This window comes from Anopheles merus, unplaced genomic scaffold, assembly GCF_017562075.2.
Source record: "Anopheles merus strain MAF unplaced genomic scaffold, AmerM5.1 LNR4000081, whole genome shotgun sequence".
In the NCBI taxonomy this organism is placed as follows: Eukaryota; Metazoa; Arthropoda; class Insecta; order Diptera; family Culicidae; genus Anopheles; species Anopheles merus.
In genome coordinates, this window is record NW_024427661.1 from 36,699 (window position 1) to 45,558 (window position 8,860).

An 8,860-nucleotide genomic window follows, 5' to 3' on the forward strand; every position below is an offset into this window, starting at 1 on the left:
TCGGATAGAGAATGATTAGACGAGCTTAAAATTGTTCTACGACCCATGTCTGCGACGTTTAGTATTCGAGTTATGGCCCGCCGTAGGTCTGACCGAGCAATTTTTGTTCCGCGCACTTTGTGCACCGTGCACATTGATGTTTGTATGAAAAAGTACCCTACCTAGGGACGCGTAGAGCAAATTGGTACCCCCGGGCATGTTGTCGGTTGACTTTCTGGTTGCACTTTTCATCATCTAGGGTGTGTTTCTGACACGTTTTGAGGGTTTTTAGCGAAAAAAATTTTTTTGACTACTCGAGCTCTCCGGCCCGTTCGGTGCACTTTTTTGCAAAAAGCTAGGGAGCTGTCCCTAGGTTCGGGGTGTCACAAAATGATGAAAAGTGGTCAAAAAACCACTATCCAGAATCGGATAGAGAATGATTAGACGAGCTTAAAATTGTTCTACGACCCATGTCTGCGACGTTTAGTATTCGAGTTATGGCCCGCCGTAGGTCTGACCGAGCAATTTTTGTTCCGCGCACTTTGTGCACCGTGCACATTGATGTTTGTATGAAAAAGTACCCTACCTAGGGACGCGTAGAGCAAATTGGTACCCCCGGGCATGTTGTCGGTTGACTTTCTGGTTGCACTTTTCATCATCTAGGGTGTGTTTCTGACACGTTTTGAGGGTTTTTAGCGAAAAAAATTTTTTTGACTACTCGAGCTCTCCGGCCCGTTCGGTGCACTTTTTTGCAAAAAGCTAGGGAGCTGTCCCTAGGTTCGGGGTGTCACAAAATGATGAAAAGTGGTCAAAAAACCACTATCCAGAATCGGATAGAGAATGATTAGACGAGCTTAAAATTGTTCTACGACCCATGTCTGCGACGTTTAGTATTCGAGTTATGGCCCGCCGTAGGTCTGACCGAGCAATTTTGTACTGAAATGTATGGCGGATATATTATTACTCAAACAACATTGCCTTGTATCGTGTCCTACTTGGTCGGCACGGTAAGTATCGACTATAACAAGATTAAATGGATTGAGTGATAACATTTTAAGCCCATTTCCTAAGCCGTGCACCAAAATTGTGTACCGATCAGGGAAAGTACACTACGTACGCGTTCATGGATGTCCATGTTGGTACAAGTTGCCGGTCAGGATAGCCGTGCACCAAAATTGTGTACCGATCAGGGAAAGTACAACACGGAGGGCGCAGCCCGAGCGTACGCGTTCATGGATGTCCATGTTGGTACACATGCACCAAAATTGTGTACCGATCAGGGAAAGTACACTACGTACGCGTTCATGGATGTCCATGTTGGTACAAGTTGCCGGTCAGGATAGCCGTGCACCAAAATTGTGTACCGATCAGGGAAAGTACAACACGGAGGGCGCAGCCCGAGCGTACGCGTTCATGGATGTCCATGTTGGTACACATGCACCAAAATTGTGTACCGATCAGGGAAAGTACAACACGGAGGGCGCAGCCCGAGCGTACGCGTTCATGGATGTCCATGTTGGTACACATGCACCAAAATTGTGTACCGATCAGGGAAAGTACACTACGTACGCGTTCATGGATGTCCATGTTGGTACAAGTTGCCGGTCAGGATAGCCGTGCACCAAAATTGTGTACCGATCAGGGAAAGTACAACACGGAGGGCGCAGCCCGAGCGTACGCGTTCATGGATGTCCATGTTGGTACACATGCACCAAAATTGTGTACCGATCAGGGAAAGTACAACACGGAGGGCGCAGCCCGAGCGTACGCGTTCATGGATGTCCATGTTGGTACAATCTACATGTACGTACCTAGTTTTTGTGTCAAAAGTTGCAATAAAGTGCTTGTATGCTTAAAATGCTTATCTCAACCGGTCACCTTTTGGCCTGCCCTTTTATAGACAGAAGCCTAGAAAGATACGCCCGAGGGCGGTAGCCCGAGGGCGAAACTCGCGATTTTTGTGTTTTTCCATTCGCCCGGGACGACGAAATGAGCTCTGTGCACATCGTGCCGAAAACTGTCTTCTCCACCTTTGTTTTTGTCCGTCTGATCATAAAATCACCCTTATTTGTGTACCATTTGGAGTGCGCAGCCCAAACGTACGCGTTAATGTTAATGTTTGTATACACTACATGTATGTTCCTAGGATTTGGTAATTGAGTCAAACACACAATTCCCCGACCGTCGCGGACACCATTCTTGGACAGAAGTCCTAGTACGTAGAGTACTTTCCCTAGGTATGTGCCCGTTCGTGACTATCGTTGCGTGCATACGGACACGCTTGGGTATGTTTACCATACAAGGTTTACTAGGGAAACCTGCTTGCTCGACCATTGCCCTCCCGTCGCGGACACCATTCTTGGACAGAAGTCCTAGTACGTAGAGTACTTTCCCTAGGTATGTGCCCGTTCGTGACTATCGTTGCGTGCATACGGACACGCTTGGGTATGTTTACCATACAAGGTTTACTAGGGAAACCTGCTTGCTCGACCATTGCCCTCCCGTCGCGGACACCATTCTTGGACAGAAGTCCTAGTACGTAGAGTACTTTCCCTAGGTATGTGCCCGTTCGTGACTATCGTTGCGTGCATACGGACACGCTTGGGTATGTTTACCATACAAGGTTTACTAGGGAAACCTGCTTGCTCGACCATTGCCCTCCCGTCGCGGACACCATTCTTGGACAGAAGTCCTAGTACGTAGAGTACTTTCCCTAGGTATGTGCCCGTTCGTGACTATCGTTGCGTGCATACGGACACGCTTGGGTATGTTTACCATACAAGGTTTACTAGGGAAACCTGCTTGCTCGACCATTGCCCTCCCGTCGCGGACACCATTCTTGGACAGAAGTCCTAGTACGTAGAGTACTTTCCCTAGGTATGTGCCCGTTCGTGACTATCGTTGCGTGCATACGGACACGCTTGGGTATGTTTACCATACAAGGTTTACTAGGGAAACCTGCTTGCTCGACCATTGCCCTCCCGTCGCGGACACCATTCTTGGACAGAAGTCCTAGTACGTAGAGTACTTTCCCTAGGTATGTGCCCGTTCGTGACTATCGTTGCGTGCATACGGACACGCTTGGGTATGTTTACCATACAAGGTTTACTAGGGAAACCTGCTTGCTCGACCATTGCCCTCCCGTCGCGGACACCATTCTTGGACAGAAGTCCTAGTACGTAGAGTACTTTCCCTAGGTATGTGCCCGTTCGTGACTATCGTTGCGTGCATACGGACACGCTTGGGTATGTTTACCATACAAGGTTTACTAGGGAAACCTGCTTGCTCGACCATTGCCCTCCCGTCGCGGACACCATTCTTGGACAGAAGTCCTAGTACGTAGAGTACTTTCCCTAGGTATGTGCCCGTTCGTGACTATCGTTGCGTGCATACGGACACGCTTGGGTATGTTTACCATACAAGGTTTACTAGGGAAACCTGCTTGCTCGACCATTGCCCTCCCGTCGCGGACACCATTCTTGGACAGAAGTCCTAGTACGTAGAGTACTTTCCCTAGGTATGTGCCCGTTCGTGACTATCGTTGCGTGCATACGGACACGCTTGGGTATGTTTACCATACAAGGTTTACTAGGGAAACCTGCTTGCTCGACCATTGCCCTCCCGTCGCGGACACCATTCTTGGACAGAAGTCCTAGTACGTAGAGTACTTTCCCTAGGTATGTGCCCGTTCGTGACTATCGTTGCGTGCATACGGACACGCTTGGGTATGTTTACCATACAAGGTTTACTAGGGAAACCTGCTTGCTCGACCATTGCCCTCCCGTCGCGGACACCATTCTTGGACAGAAGTCCTAGTACGTAGAGTACTTTCCCTAGGTATGTGCCCGTTCGTGACTATCGTTGCGTGCATACGGACACGCTTGGGTATGTTTACCATACAAGGTTTACTAGGGAAACCAGGAAGGAATTCTAGGCACACGTTTTGTTCCATGCACAGTAACTTTCGTTCTCTTAAGGTAGCAATTTAACTTGTTTGCCATGATAAGCAACCTGCTTCCCCGACCGTCGCGGACACCATTCTTGGACAGAAGTCCTAGTACGTAGAGTACTTTCCCTAGGTATGTGCCCGTTCGTGACTATCGTTGCGTGCATACGGACACGCTTGGGTATGTTTACCATACAAGGTTTACTAGGGAAACCTGCTTGCTCGACCATTGCCCTCCCGTCGCGGACACCATTCTTGGACAGAAGTCCTAGTACGTAGAGTACTTTCCCTAGGTATGTGCCCGTTCGTGACTATCGTTGCGTGCATACGGACACGCTTGGGTATGTTTACCATACAAGGTTTACTAGGGAAACCTGCTTGCTCGACCATTGCCCTCCCGTCGCGGACACCATTCTTGGACAGAAGTCCTAGTACGTAGAGTACTTTCCCTAGGTATGTGCCCGTTCGTGACTATCGTTGCGTGCATACGGACACGCTTGGGTATGTTTACCATACAAGGTTTACTAGGGAAACCTGCTTGCTCGACCATTGCCCTCCCGTCGCGGACACCATTCTTGGACAGAAGTCCTAGTACGTAGAGTACTTTCCCTAGGTATGTGCCCGTTCGTGACTATCGTTGCGTGCATACGGACACGCTTGGGTATGTTTACCATACAAGGTTTACTAGGGAAACCTGCTTGCTCGACCATTGCCCTCCCGTCGCGGACACCATTCTTGGACAGAAGTCCTAGTACGTAGAGTACTTTCCCTAGGTATGTGCCCGTTCGTGACTATCGTTGCGTGCATACGGACACGCTTGGGTATGTTTACCATACAAGGTTTACTAGGGAAACCTGCTTGCTCGACCATTGCCCTCCCGTCGCGGACACCATTCTTGGACAGAAGTCCTAGTACGTAGAGTACTTTCCCTAGGTATGTGCCCGTTCGTGACTATCGTTGCGTGCATACGGACACGCTTGGGTATGTTTACCATACAAGGTTTACTAGGGAAACCTGCTTGCTCGACCATTGCCCTCCCGTCGCGGACACCATTCTTGGACAGAAGTCCTAGTACGTAGAGTACTTTCCCTAGGTATGTGCCCGTTCGTGACTATCGTTGCGTGCATACGGACACGCTTGGGTATGTTTACCATACAAGGTTTACTAGGGAAACCTGCTTGCTCGACCATTGCCCTCCCGTCGCGGACACCATTCTTGGACAGAAGTCCTAGTACGTAGAGTACTTTCCCTAGGTATGTGCCCGTTCGTGACTATCGTTGCGTGCATACGGACACGCTTGGGTATGTTTACCATACAAGGTTTACTAGGGAAACCTGCTTGCTCGACCATTACCCTCCCGTCGCGGACACCATTCTTGGACAGAAGTCCTAGTACGTAGAGTACTTTCCCTAGGTATGTGCCCGTTCGTGACTATCGTTGCGTGCATACGGACACGCTTGGGTATGTTTACCATACAAGGTTTACTAGGGAAACCTGCTTGCTCGACCATTGCCCTCCCGTCGCGGACACCATTCTTGGACAGAAGTCCTAGTACGTAGAGTACTTTCCCTAGGTATGTGCCCGTTCGTGACTATCGTTGCGTGCATACGGACACGCTTGGGTATGTTTACCATACAAGGTTTACTAGGGAAACCTGCTTGCTCGACCATTGCCCTCCCGTCGCGGACACCATTCTTGGACAGAAGTCCTAGTACGTAGAGTACTTTCCCTAGGTATGTGCCCGTTCGTGACTATCGTTGCGTGCATACGGACACGCTTGGGTATGTTTACCATACAAGGTTTACTAGGGAAACCTGCTTGCTCGACCATTGCCCTCCCGTCGCGGACACCATTCTTGGACAGAAGTCCTAGTACGTAGAGTACTTTCCCTAGGTATGTGCCCGTTCGTGACTATCGTTGCGTGCATACGGACACGCTTGGGTATGTTTACCATACAAGGTTTACTAGGGAAACCAGGAAGGAATTCTAGGCACACGTTTTGTTCCATCCACAGTAACTTTCGTTCTCTTAAGGTAGCTATTTAACTTGTTTGCCATGATAAGCAACCTGCTTCCCCGACCGTCGCGGACACCATTCTTGGACAGAAGTCCTAGTACGTAGAGTACTTTCCCTAGGTATGTGCCCGTTCGTGACTATCGTTGCGTGCATACGGACACGCTTGGGTATGTTTACCATACAAGGTTTACTAGGGAAACCTGCTTGCTCGACCATTGCCCTCCCGTCGCGGACACCATTCTTGGACAGAAGTCCTAGTACGTAGAGTACTTTCCCTAGGTATGTGCCCGTTCGTGACTATCGTTGCGTGCATACGGACACGCTTGGGTATGTTTACCATACAAGGTTTACTAGGGAAACCTGCTTGCTCGACCATTGCCCTCCCGTCGCGGACACCATTCTTGGACAGAAGTCCTAGTACGTAGAGTACTTTCCCTAGGTATGTGCCCGTTCGTGACTATCGTTGCGTGCATACGGACACGCTTGGGTATGTTTACCATACAAGGTTTACTAGGGAAACCTGCTTGCTCGACCATTGCCCTCCCGTCGCGGACACCATTCTTGGACAGAAGTCCTAGTACGTAGAGTACTTTCCCTAGGTATGTGCCCGTTCGTGACTATCGTTGCGTGCATACGGACACGCTTGGGTATGTTTACCATACAAGGTTTACTAGGGAAACCTGCTTGCTCGACCATTGCCCTCCCGTCGCGGACACCATTCTTGGACAGAAGTCCTAGTACGTAGAGTACTTTCCCTAGGTATGTGCCCGTTCGTGACTATCGTTGCGTGCATACGGACACGCTTGGGTATGTTTACCATACAAGGTTTACTAGGGAAACCTGCTTGCTCGACCATTGCCCTCCCGTCGCGGACACCATTCTTGGACAGAAGTCCTAGTACGTAGAGTACTTTCCCTAGGTATGTGCCCGTTCGTGACTATCGTTGCGTGCATACGGACACGCTTGGGTATGTTTACCATACAAGGTTTACTAGGGAAACCTGCTTGCTCGACCATTGCCCTCCCGTCGCGGACACCATTCTTGGACAGAAGTCCTAGTACGTAGAGTACTTTCCCTAGGTATGTGCCCGTTCGTGACTATCGTTGCGTGCATACGGACACGCTTGGGTATGTTTACCATACAAGGTTTACTAGGGAAACCTGCTTGCTCGACCATTGCCCTCCCGTCGCGGACACCATTCTTGGACAGAAGTCCTAGTACGTAGAGTACTTTCCCTAGGTATGTGCCCGTTCGTGACTATCGTTGCGTGCATACGGACACGCTTGGGTATGTTTACCATACAAGGTTTACTAGGGAAACCTGCTTGCTCGACCATTGCCCTCCCGTCGCGGACACCATTCTTGGACAGAAGTCCTAGTACGTAGAGTACTTTCCCTAGGTATGTGCCCGTTCGTGACTATCGTTGCGTGCATACGGACACGCTTGGGTATGTTTACCATACAAGGTTTACTAGGGAAACCTGCTTGCTCGACCATTGCCCTCCCGTCGCGGACACCATTCTTGGACAGAAGTCCTAGTACGTAGAGTACTTTCCCTAGGTATGTGCCCGTTCGTGACTATCGTTGCGTGCATACGGACACGCTTGGGTATGTTTACCATACAAGGTTTACTAGGGAAACCTGCTTGCTCGACCATTGCCCTCCCGTCGCGGACACCATTCTTGGACAGAAGTCCTAGTACGTAGAGTACTTTCCCTAGGTATGTGCCCGTTCGTGACTATCGTTGCGTGCATACGGACACGCTTGGGTATGTTTACCATACAAGGTTTACTAGGGAAACCTGCTTGCTCGACCATTGCCCTCCCGTCGCGGACACCATTCTTGGACAGAAGTCCTAGTACGTAGAGTACTTTCCCTAGGTATGTGCCCGTTCGTGACTATCGTTGCGTGCATACGGACACGCTTGGGTATGTTTACCATACAAGGTTTACTAGGGAAACCAGGAAGGAATTCTAGGCACACGTTTTGTTCCATGCACAGTAACTTTCGTTCTCTTAAGGTAGCAATTTAACTTGTTTGCCATGATAAGCAACCTGCTTCCCCGACCGTCGCGGACACCATTCTTGGACAGAAGTCCTAGTACGTAGAGTACTTTCCCTAGGTATGTGCCCGTTCGTGACTATCGTTGCGTGCATACGGACACGCTTGGGTATGTTTACCATACAAGGTTTACTAGGGAAACCTGCTTGCTCGACCATTGCCCTCCCGTCGCGGACACCATTCTTGGACAGAAGTCCTAGTACGTAGAGTACTTTCCCTAGGTATGTGCCCGTTCGTGACTATCGTTGCGTGCATACGGACACGCTTGGGTATGTTTACCATACAAGGTTTACTAGGGAAACCTGCTTGCTCGACCATTGCCCTCCCGTCGCGGACACCATTCTTGGACAGAAGTCCTAGTACGTAGAGTACTTTCCCTAGGTATGTGCCCGTTCGTGACTATCGTTGCGTGCATACGGACACGCTTGGGTATGTTTACCATACAAGGTTTACTAGGGAAACCTGCTTGCTCGACCATTGCCCTCCCGTCGCGGACACCATTCTTGGACAGAAGTCCTAGTACGTAGAGTACTTTCCCTAGGTATGTGCCCGTTCGTGACTATCGTTGCGTGCATACGGACACGCTTGGGTATGTTTACCATACAAGGTTTACTAGGGAAACCTGCTTGCTCGACCATTGCCCTCCCGTCGCGGACACCATTCTTGGACAGAAGTCCTAGTACGTAGAGTACTTTCCCTAGGTATGTGCCCGTTCGTGACTATCGTTGCGTGCATACGGACACGCTTGGGTATGTTTACCATACAAGGTTTACTAGGGAAACCTGCTTGCTCGACCATTGCCCTCCCGTCGCGGACACCATTCTTGGACAGAAGTCCTAGTACGTAGAGTACTTTCCCT